This window comes from Mustela erminea, chromosome 19 (assembly GCF_009829155.1).
Source record: "Mustela erminea isolate mMusErm1 chromosome 19, mMusErm1.Pri, whole genome shotgun sequence".
Taxonomy (NCBI): domain Eukaryota; kingdom Metazoa; phylum Chordata; class Mammalia; order Carnivora; family Mustelidae; genus Mustela; species Mustela erminea.
Window position 1 is genome coordinate 29,042,290 of NC_045632.1, and position 12,180 is coordinate 29,054,469.

Below are 12,180 nucleotides of genomic sequence, written 5' to 3' on the forward strand. Positions count from 1 at the left end.
TTCAGGAGGGTGTCTCAATTCAGGATTGGTGGAAACAGCAAGGAAAGATTTTGAGAGGACAGGGTCAAAGGAATCTTAAGGCATAAAATGTCTGCTGGTGTGTTCCCTGGAGTGGATGGGTCTTCACAGAAGTCAGACACTTGGCCTGAGCAGGATGGTCTTGGAACGTGGTCAGGCTCACAAAGACCTGAATACGGTCAGGCTCACATGAGTAGCGAAGGCAGGTTACCTTGGGCAGTGGGGGGCCTGTTCTCAGTGTCAGGCTGAGTGTAAGGGCAGATGGACTGAGTTCTTAAAGAAAACAAGAAAGGAATAATTGACCAATATTAATGAATGTCACCTTTGTGGATCATCTGCACCCAATGTTCCTTGGCTCACATTTTGGGACAAAATGAGTATCATGATAAACAAAGTGTTATGATCAAAAATGCTACTTATACTCTTGGTGATTATTAGACTTCAAAACTTGAGGGCCTGAATCTATGATGATCTTTCTCTTCCTTCAGTGATTTAGAAACAGTGAGAGAGAGAGAGAGAGAAGCCTAGTCTCGAGCCAGATCCCTTAGTATCGCAGCCTGGTTGCAGGATGACATGTCTGAGGCACTTGCTTTTTTATCTTTTTCAAGGTTCCAGAGTTCTTGGAATTTGAATATTTGAGGCATTTCATTTCAGTATATGCTCAAAAATATTAATATGGTATTATATTGTTATTTTATTTTATTATTATGTTATATATTATATTATATCTTATTATTATATTTCATATTATATCATTATTGTACTACATTATTTTATACTATATTATATTATTTATTAAATCCACTAAAAGATTTTGAATAACACCCAATGGAAGGCAATGACCCACATTTACTGGCTGTGATTACTACATCCCCAGATGTTTCCCAGTCACCTGTGCTGGCCTTGCACAGATGGGAGTAACGGGGTCCATGAGGGGTCCATCGAGAACTCGTGATTGGGGTGGTATGTGTCCAGATAGCCATGGTTCCCAACTGCCGCCTGCCTGCACACTGATCCCATAACTGCTTTTGAAGTTTCCCTCCTGAGAAAGAGTGCTGCGTGATATTCTCTCACCACATATAAAGGTCGTTTTCCAATGAAAATAGGATCGAACGTGGTTATTTACTTTCAGAAACAAATGTGTGAGCAAACCTCTTTACCCTGTGTCTGGGAAGCAAGGCCCTCTTCTTGTGGTGTCCTGGGAGCAGGCTCTCCCGAAGCCCAGGCCTGCCAGGATGACTTTTCCCTTCCCTTTCCCATGTGTCCTGCATCTAGATAAAGGGATCGGTGTGGGTGAGTTTTAGACCAGGTCTGAAGATCAGTGAGGCAGAAGACCCCCTCCAAGGCAACCCCCTCCAAGGCAGCCACCATTCCCTTGGCCTGAAAATCGCTTTTGCTCTCAGCAGCAACAATACCAGGCCCACAAGTTCAGGGGCAACCCTGAGCTGAATGAAGCTTCTTTCAGATTCCAACTCCAGAGGCTGATGGGGGATATTTTTAAAAAGTTCAACCCACTCACAAAGGCCTTGGAGCATGAGGTTGCCTGTGGCAAGTTCTCTGATGCCACCAGCTATTGCCTAGAAAAGCAAAAAAAAAAAAAAAAAAAGGCAAAAACAAACACATAAAACCTACCAAACAACAACAAAAACCACAAAGGGGAAAACAAACAAACAAACAAAACCCCAACAACAATCCTGCTTTATTTACTTTTTTAAAGGCTGGCTTTAAAGGCCAAGTCAGGTTGGGTTTTGAGAGGTGGACTGGGTGCCCAATGGGAGCCACCGGCACTGGGCAGTGAGGCCAGACTTCCTCCTCAGGAAGGCCTGCAGGACAAGGTCCCGGTGCCTCCCTCGCATCCCCCAGCCGCACCCCTCCCTGCCCATTCCACCCGCCAGACCCAGAACAAGACAGGAGATTTGTGACCGCTGATGTGTGGCCCGTCCGAATGAAGGGGGCTTTTCATTAACAAAGTAGCGGGCGGTGTCATCTTCCCCTGAGTCGGAATCATTCACTATTAGCACAATGTGTTATTATTGTATTTTTAATTGAAATGTAAATTCTGGGGACACTCTGACCCAATTTACTCCCAGGGAAAAAAGGGCAAAATTCTCATTTTCAAGGCTCTAGAAATGCAAGTTAGTGTTATTAATGATTAAGCTCTTTTTCCATCCCCCCTGCTGCGGGGTGGGGGCCGGAATGGGACCTTCTTATCCGAGCACAATGGTAACGTTACCCAGTCCTCGGAGCACACTTGATCGGCAAGGTAGATCTATGTGGGAAGCTCACATATTCCCCCCGCGGTCTGTCCTGGGGTTCACACCTGGTCCGGGAAGTGGCCAGAGTGTATAGATGTGGTTTCAGGTTTTAAATGCCCATGATGATTGATGTGTGATTAAATGATTGATTTGGAGAGGAGATTCTTGTCTCCTCTATTTTAAAGAAACTTGCTTTGTATAAACAGAACTGCATGGAGACAGGATGATTTGGGGGGGGGTTGATTCAGGCTTTGTCCACGAACATTGCAGCGCTCACACCCCACTAGTTGATAATTCTAGAACTGACGCCAGAACACAAAGGGTGGTGAACATTTGCAACCCCGACTCTCCTTGCACTGACAGGGGAGAGAATTCACTCTACCGACAAATTTTATGGAGTACCTACTAAGTGCCGACCACTAGGAGATTGATGGGAAAGCAAAGATGAATAATTTAGAGAAGTACTTCTGCCCTCCCTCTAAGTGTCAAGGACAGCTCAGAGGTCGCCTTCACAAGAGAGATATCCTACCACCTGTCTAAGGCACTCTAATGCACTCTCTGCCCCCAGCCCTTTTAATATTCTCCTCATTGAGCTCATCGTTGCTGGAAATGATCTTGCTCACTTGTCCATTCATTTATTGCCCATCTCTCCTCACCAGCCCGCTCCCACGAGAATGCAAGCACCACGGAAGGTCCCCTTCTTGACGATCCCCGGTGTATCCCCAGAACAAAGATGCCTGACACTCACCAGCAATGAATAGTTCTCTTAAGAGGACAACTACAGTATTAAAAAGCGCAAAAACTCCACTGGGCTCCAAGACCTACTGTATCTCCTACCAATTCTACACACTTAACTATGTGCCAGAGAAATGAATAAAACGCAGCTTTGACCAGGAGGGAGCTCAGAGTGAGTGCAAAAGACAAATAATAAAATACAGCCCTGTGTACGGGGTGCCTGGGTGGCTCAGTCAGTTAGGCATCTGCCTTCAGCTCAGGTCATGATCTCAGGGTCCTGGAATTGAACCCTGCATCGGGTTCTCTGCTCAGTGGGGAGTCTGCCTCTCCCTCTGCCTGCTATTTCCCTTGCTTGTGCTCTCTCTATCTCTGTCTCTCTTTCTCAAATAAAACCTAAATAAATGAATGAATGAGTGAATGAATAAATAAATTGGCATGCCTTAAAATAAAACAATACAGGCCAGTATGATCACATAGACCATGGTACTCAACTGAGGGTGACTTTCCAGCCCCCTACTCCAAGATCCTGGGCTGTGTCTGGAGATCTTCTTGGCTGTCACAACTAGGGGAAGGTGTCACTGGCCACCCAGTGCAGAGAGGCCAACGGTGCTAAGCATCTTGTAATGCACAAGGAATTAAGCCATGAATGAAAAAAGTCTTTGGTTCAGAATGTCAGTTATACTCAGTTTGAGAAGCTCTGTTGTAGACAAAGAATTGTATCTAGGATTAATCATGGAGGCAAAGGTAGGGAGGAGGGAGGTCCTGGGGTTCCTGGTCTGGGCAGGCCTCACAGAAGGTGTGGCATGCAATGCACACCCTTGACCCCTGAAGTCACGTCTCCATCAAGCCAGAAGTACGAGGGTTCTAGATGTCTGCTAACCCTCCTCTCTCATCGGCTTGGATACGTGACCCCTTCTGCCAGGACTCTCAATGGAATCCATCATTTTACAGAAGGAGAGGTTGAGGTCTGACAAGGGAACAGACAGGAAGATTACCTAGTAACCATCTGGTAGTGAAGGCGGTTACAGTGTCTGGTGAGAGAGGGGAAGACCGCCTGAGCTGGCGCTGCATCTGGGGTGCCTCCTCACCCGCTTTCCCTCCAAGTAAAGGACCAGAGTTGTGCATGCTGCCTGGTCTGGGCACACTCACAAGCCAAAAAGGACCAAATCCAACATCCCCTCCAACTCTACCTCTGCCCGTCTGCGGAAAGAGGGGGGAGAAGAGAGCCCTTTAGCTCAGGCTCTTCATGTTACTCTTAAATTATGTGTGGCTTCCTTTAGCAAAACGAAAATAAATACAGGTTAAGAGAGAAATAATGGGCAAAAACCGAGCCGCAGGCAGGGACCCCGGGATGTCGAGACTTCAGGCGGGCGACATGGCCCAGCCCCACATCAGGGAGCAAAGCCCTGTTGTTTGTTATTGGACGATCCCCAGGTTGATCTTCGGAGGGGGGCGGGGGGGTTGTGATTTTCTTTTTAAAGAAACTTGGCATTTTATTACATCTACTTATAGATCAAATGCTCAGGAATGCGGTGGGGCGGGAGAGTCAGGCATGAAGTATGGAGGGTCAGGATGCTTGGGGGAGAGGGACGGAGGATGCCATAAAAGGAGTCAGCCCCTCTGTGGGCTCTGCCTTCTCAGAGCCTGGGACTCTGATGCTGTGTTTCCACACCGGGGAGTTGGGGCTGAGCTAAAAATGCATTTGCCTTGCCGAGCCCCTTGAGTTGAGGTGGGGAGGACCCCAACAGCCAGCTTCCCCGAGGTCCCAGGCCAGCCCTGTGAGCTCTGAAGAGACATCTCAGGGTCCCCTCAGTGGCTCACCTCCCGGATCAGATGTCCCCTTCTCAAGAGGGCTGATCAAGGTCCCTGTATTTATGGACACCAGAAGACCAAGCCAGAACATCCCAGAGCTCCCTCCGTGGACAGCTTTCTTTCATCCACCAGTGAGCCAGCAAGAGACCCCAACCCTGAGCCAGACAGGGATGGGTGGCCAACTCCCTCCAGGAGTTTATTACTTAGGGTGGCAAGGTACATATGTGTCAGTTAAACAGCCACAATTATAAAGTGACCCCCTAGAGAAGAGGTCACGTGGTAAGAATGAAGAGGAGAGAGCGTTCTGGGCAAGGAGTGGTCCCAGAAGCTTCCAGGAGGTGGTGGTCATCTGTTCTGGGGTCTCCTTGAGAGATGGATAGGATTCTGTAGACCCTGCCCTGAGGGCCCTTCACTGGAAGATACAAAAGAGCAAATCACACCCCAGGCTGCAAAGAGCTTTCAGTCCTCTGCAGAGGAGGACGTTGCCAGGAGTCTAGACCCACCTTCCAGGCGGTGTCCATGATGGTCCATCAGTTCCTCAAACCCAACACCTCCCAGTCTGAGCTCTCCATTCCCTCCCAAGCCTGTGGAATTTCCTGTAACATCTGTCCTGGGGAGTGACACCACTGTCTGCCCCACTAGCAAACGGGAGACTGGGAAGTCCTCCCTCTCCCTCATCCCCGTCGAATTGCTGCCTGCCAACGTGACCTCTTTAACATCTCTGCTCTTTAACACCTGCTCCTCTGGGTCTCCGTCCTTGAATGCAAGCTCTTTCAACCGACTATTAACATGTACTCTTCAAGGCTTAGTGCAAATATTGCCTCCTCCAGGAAGCCCTCTGCATGTGGCCTTGGTTAAGGGGGCACGCTTTCTCTGGGCCACCACAGTGCCCCAGGTACCTGTCACAGGACTTACACTATATTGCAATTGTCTTCATGCGTTTGCAGAAAGGAGTGTGCCTTTTCTGAGAGCAGGAACTGTGTTTTCTTTTTCCTAGCATAGCGGCTGGCCCCTGGTATATACGTGGTAGATGGTCGTTTAGGGAAGCTATGGAACAGGTCTTTAAAACACGGGTAGTTATGGTGTGTGTTGAGTTAGAAGGCCCAGACTTTCAGCTGCAGAGAGGTAGAGAGACAGAGATAGAGGCAGAGACACAGAGAGAGACAAAAACATAGAGAGTAGAGGAAGTGTTTGGACAATATTTCAAGGTGAGACATTCGCCTGGAATTGGGCTGTCTTGTAGACTTTCCATCCTTGAGGCTGCAGAGACAGTGTAACCCCAGGGAAGAGGAAGACTGTGCTGCCATCTTTTTAAGCCTGGCATCTAAGCCACACATCATCACAAGGCATAGATCCAACACACACACAAAATTCGATGGCGCGCATAAGTATTATTACCATTGTGCAGTGGTGAATGGTTCAGTATGTGCAGTCTAACGGGATGGGCTAGCCTCCCAGCTCTGCTATTGCTGTGTGACGTCGGACATGTTCCTTAACCTCTCTGTACCTCAGTGTCCTCATCACAAAGGAGGGATATTTAAAAATATCAACCATTCTGGGTTTCTGTGACTATAAAATCCAGTAAGTATGTAAGACCAACTCTCAAGAGTTGGTATCTAATATTATCACCATACATAACGTATCGCCAGTCATGACAAATTGGACTGGAGAAGTATTTCATCTAAGCATTTTGTGACACTCCTTGCGATTGGCAGAGACCTCCTGAGAAATTACAAAGGTGGGGTGGGAAGCCATGTTATCATCTGTGTGGGAAGCCCTGTCTGCCAAAAGATCCAGAAGCGGAGAGTTAAACCCACTTGCCCACCAGTGAAGATGAGCAACTCATTTTCTTGCAGCGCGAGCTCTGGGGTCACCCGAGATTGGCCATTTTGGGGACCCAGAAAGCCCTACGCGCAGCGAGACGGGATTGAAAGACTCTATCAATAGCTTGTGACAAGTGCTTCCTGAGAAACTCGTCTTGGTCAAAGAGCAGCAATCATTAAATATATGCGGATCCGTCAATTTAATCCGTTCTTTTCATATGGATTGATTGGGTTAGCCAAGGAACAGGCTAGGAGACAATCGACATTTCAGCATCCCTTGCAGACAAGCTGGGGAGGGGGGCGGGCAGGGAGGCTGGGGAGGGGAGTTCACCCTCCACAACTGCAGATTCCACCTGTGCCTCCATTCTGGCAAGGGGGACAGGTCACCGGCCATGGTCTGGGGGAGGGTCAAAGGCACGGGGCTCTGAGGTTGATGTAGGCGCAGCTCCTCCTTGAGTCCAGAGAATGGTTCTTGCTGCTCCCCCTCCTGCTTCTCTTCCTCCTCCCAGCCAGACCAGCTTGCTCAAACTGCACATCACACCTGTGAAGAGGCTGCTGGGTCCTGAAAACCAGGGGCCCTGAGAAGCCCCCTCCAGCCAGCAGTACAGCAAAGGAAACGGAAAATCAAGGTCAACTTGAAACAGACAGTGGAGCTCTGGGAGGGAGGCCAAAGCAGGGTTTCTCCCCCTGGAACGTGTCCCAGAAGACAAGGTGAGGCATCTCCCTTGAGAAAGGTGGGGTGGGTGGGGAGAGGTGAGAGGGATTCGAGGCAGGACTCTGCCCTCCTCCACAGCCCCCTTCTCTCCCACCGCCTCGGGAGGAAAGATACAGAGAAGAAATGGCACTCTTCGGGATGCCTCTTACCGGCAGCTTCCACACTACCCACGTTTCTGGGAGCAGGGGAGGACGTGGTGAACACAGCCTTTCTGGGGCCCAAGCCACATCCCGGTGGCCCAGTTGATCTTGGCACGGGCATGGTAGACATTTCTCCATCCAATGTCCACGTGTCTGGTCCCCAGCCAGTCCCGTAGCAGTAACCAGCCCCACCATGCTTTCTGGCTTCTATTCCTTTCTTCTGTCACTGTCCCTGCTCCTTCAACTCCTGCCTTCTGGGACATTTTTTCAAATTAGCTATCTGCACCCAAGTCCTTTTCTCAGGCTCTGCTTTTGGGAGAATCCAAACTTAGGAAGCATGAGAGACAAAAGATACAGAGCGCAGCCAGGACATACATTTGCAAAGCAACAGATGCCTAGTTTGCTCCAGACTAAGCCAGGTTGTGTGCTGTGTCCTCGGCATACCCCTACCCCTAGTGGGTGAAGACTTAATTCCCCAGGAGGTGTTATTCCAACATCATGCCCTTGCTTCCTTTTGGCGGTTGGGGGTAGCCTCAAGGAATGATCTAGACATCTTGACAGACAGTTCATCGGCACAAGCACAACTCTCTCTCTCTTTTTAAAAATTAGTTTATTTGACAGAAAGTGACAGAGAGTACAAGCGGAGTGGGGGTGGGGGAGCAGCAGAGGGAGAGGGAGAAGCAGGCTTCCCTTTGAGTAGGTAGCCCAGTGTAGGGCTTGATTCCAGGACCCCAAGGATACAACCTGAGCCAAAGGCAAACGCTTAACCGACTGTGTTACCCAGCACAATCCTTGGAGGTAAATTCTCATTGAGCTATGACTACACCAGGAGGTAGGGGCAAGACAGGGAATCATCCTCCTTTGAACCGAAATGGCAAAACCAAAAGCATTCTCAAGAAGAGTTCTTTGAAAGAGGTTTGATGGCATCTTTGATAGTCATTCAACAGACGCATGCCAACTTGGTGCTTCTCATTCTTTTGCTTTGATAGATCAATAAAACAGCCCAACTTTGGGATATGTGGAAGTGATACTTTGTTGTTGTTGTTGTTTGGGGTTTTTTTTGTAGTTGTTTTTTTAACTATCGCAGTATTTCTCAAGGTGTGGCATGCTTTAGGAAGTATAGGGCCATACCTCTTCAGAACCTTGAACCACACAGCAAGACAAAACTTCTCTTTTCAATATTCTTCTAATTCCACAGAGACAAGCAAAAAGGCTCAGTTTGGTGCCACTAGGTCTTTCACCCCTCTCCAAAATCCAGTAATCTCTCAATCTCTCTCTCTCTCTCACGAAGAGAGAGTAGGCTTCAGGCAGAAAATAGTATCTGGCTAACACTTTATGATTGCTTTATTTTCATGGAGTTAATTTTCAGATTTACTTTTTTTTTTTTTTTTTTCCTAGGAAGAGAAAAGTCAGCGTCCATGTATGGATGTGATATAAGCTTTCTCTTTTGAAAAAGATCATTAAAGCAAAAAAAAAAAAAAAAAAATGGAGTTAATTAAAATACAAGGTAACCGACCATGGTGAAATTTACAAGTGCCATTTGAGAGCCACCTGAGTTTAGGGAACGCTGTTATAAGCCATCATTCCACTTAGGATTTCTGTCTCCCTCAGCCCCCAGTTAGTTCTCTAATTTGGCAATTAAAGTGGAAAACATTCGGTTGAAAGGAAGTCATCAGTCTGGAAAAGGATTCAGAGATTTGTTGTGCACCTGACAAGGTCCCCCCACTTTCTGGAACGCAGTTTCCCTGTCTTTGAAATGGGTGGTGGGATGGGTAGATGATCTCCAGGGGCTCTCTCAACTCTGGTGTTCCAGGTTTGTGAATGGGGGGGTCCCCAAGACCTGACCCGCAGCCCAGACTTTTCTCCTAACGAGCTCAAGGCCTAGAACACAGCACATCCCTGATTTAACTCATCCTTTCTCCTGTTCATCTCTCCATGTTGTCACTCTGCTTCCTCCTTGTCCCACCTCCACTGCCCCTCTGGGCTAGTCCTGGCATCCGCCCCCTCTCCTGGACACAAGCAACAGCTTCCTACCTGCTCTCCTTGCTTCCCCCCCTTTTCTTCCTGGATACAGACTTCACTGATCACTCCGATGGTGGGACTTCAAAGTAAATCTAGTCACATCAGGACAACACATGAGCTCTTCTCCACACTTGGCCACCTGTCCCACCCTTTGACCTCCTCGGCCTTTCCTACCACCATCTCCTTTCTGCCTACCCTTGACCTCACTCTCAATATGTTATCTGGCTAATTCCTTTCTTGGAAGACCCATCTCAGGGGTCACCTCCTCCATGAAGTTTTCCTTGATTAGATTCCCCACGACCAGGCTGAGAGAGGCACTGCTCCCTTCTGAGACTTTGCGTTATCCTGGTTTTTGGCTGTTGCCACATGGCATCGTGATTATCTCTATCTGTAAGTGCCCACTCCCTCATCAGACCACCAAATTCTTCCTATGCTCAGTGCCCATCCGAGACAGGCACAGAATAAGGTGCCCAACAACGATATGATAAACACATAACTGATTTATCAGCTATTCATCTTATTACTCTGGGAGCCTATGGCTCTGCCGGCAGAGCTCTTCCAAAGGACTCCATGGTCTTCCTCATCACACCTTGGCATTTTCTTCAGAATTACCCAATACGGACATGGTTAGTTTATCACCTACATCAATACTGTCTTTCTCAGGAGGCTAGAAGCTTCTGGAGGACGGGGACTGCCTCCTACTGCACTCCATTGCTAGGGAAACAGGAATCATGAGTCAAGCTCATGAGTCCAGTGAGACTCAAACTCTTAATAAACATAAACAGAGTATCCTCTAGGGCCCCCTGACATCCCCCTGCTTCTATGTCGTCCCCCTCTGGGTCATACCCATTTCATCTTTCCTGAGCATTTGTCCGGATACCCTCTAGCATGCCATCGCACCAGATACAATTATATACAGAGGAAAGAAATTTCTATTTTGGTCTCAAGAAAATTATGTGATTTTGCTTAAGTTCAATTTTAAAACATGGAATATGACTGAACTTAATGTTAGTACTTAAGAAAAATGTTCACAGTAATTACAGATGAGGATACATATATGCAATTTATTTCAAATTTAGTAATACAAAAAAATTCTGGATCCTAACGTAACTATTTATAACTTGGCCGGGAGAACTCTGAGCATCCCAGTTATTTCGACAGAATAGGTTATTCTTCATGTATCTTATTTAAGCAATAATGCATGACAGAGCGTGAATTATGGTATATTAATTCTCACCTAGCGTGCTATTAGGACTGCATGGACGGCCGAGAGCTGTCAGTGCAACTAGGCATGAATTAATATCTAATAATTCCCCTGCTGAAATGTCTTATTGAGATTATAAGACTTTATTAGGAAAGGTTATTCCTTTAAAAATGTTTTTGTATGCTAATTGGGAGATGGGGGCCCAGCATGGAAAAGACTTCCCTGCTTCTCCCTGCAGCCATTTCTGAAACCACCTCTTTGATGCCCCCAACATGTCACCCTGGTTGATAGGCAAATATCGCCTTTTGGAAGTTTTCTCAGAAGCCTGACACAGAGGAGCCTCTTAGCAATTGGAAACAGGAACATCAGAGTACCGCTTTGACCAGAAATTCTGTTCAGTAAACTGTGAGGCTTGGGAAACAGAGGAGCTGCCCTCCAAGGTGCTGAGGGAAGATGGGCTATATGCTCTTCCCATGACAGGTGGAGGCCCTTGTGGGCTGTGGGGGACCAGGTAGCATTCAAGTTCAAGGGAGAAGCTTTGGCCACTCCCCTCTCTCTGCGGTATTGACTAACCATCTCCCATTGGGAGGTGGGGTCTAAGTCCCCACATGACCTGTGTGCATGAGAGCCACGTTCCCCTGGCTCACTGGGTTCTAGCTACTTCTTTCTGTTGTTCACATGGGCTATGATCCTTCCTACCTCAGGACCTGAGCACAGGCCACTGGTAGTCACAGCTGCTCCCCACACTTCCAATGTGCTAACCTGTCCCTGCTTAACAGTCACACACGGTTCAGATTCCTGCCGAAACCAGAGAAGCCACCTCCAATGCCTGCGCGGTAGCCATTCTGGATCATTCTCTGGGCGCCTGGAGGAGGATGCCCCTCCCACCCCCTTCTAGGGCCCCCGTGGCCGTATGACCTCAATGGGCCAATGAAATAGGAGCAGAAGTGACATGGCCGCCTCCAGGAAGAAACACTGAAACGCATTCCCTTCTCCTGAGATGGCAGGCTGGGCTGAGATAGCGCCTCTGTGACTCAGTTCCTGATTGAGCCCAAGGAGCAGGCCTGCACGAGAGAGACAGATAGGTCCCGTAATTAACCCCTGGCATCTGGGGGCTATTTGTTCTGCAGCAGGACAACCCAGACTAGGCAGACACACCCAGCCTCACTGCCACACGTGGTCAGGTCTCTGCAGGACATCACAAACTCTCCCCTTCTGATCACTTACTTATGTGTAATTATCTGTTTCATGTCTGTTTCTCCCATGGGACCAAAAGTTCCATGAGGACCCTAACCATGTCTGCCTGGCTCACCACTGTATCCCCAGCTCCGACGTATCTTAGATGCTCAATATTTGTTGAACGAATGAAAGAAGGGATGATTCCAATGAACATACAATAACATAAATATAAGCACTTGGGAAACATTAGACAAAACAACAACAACAAAACAAAACA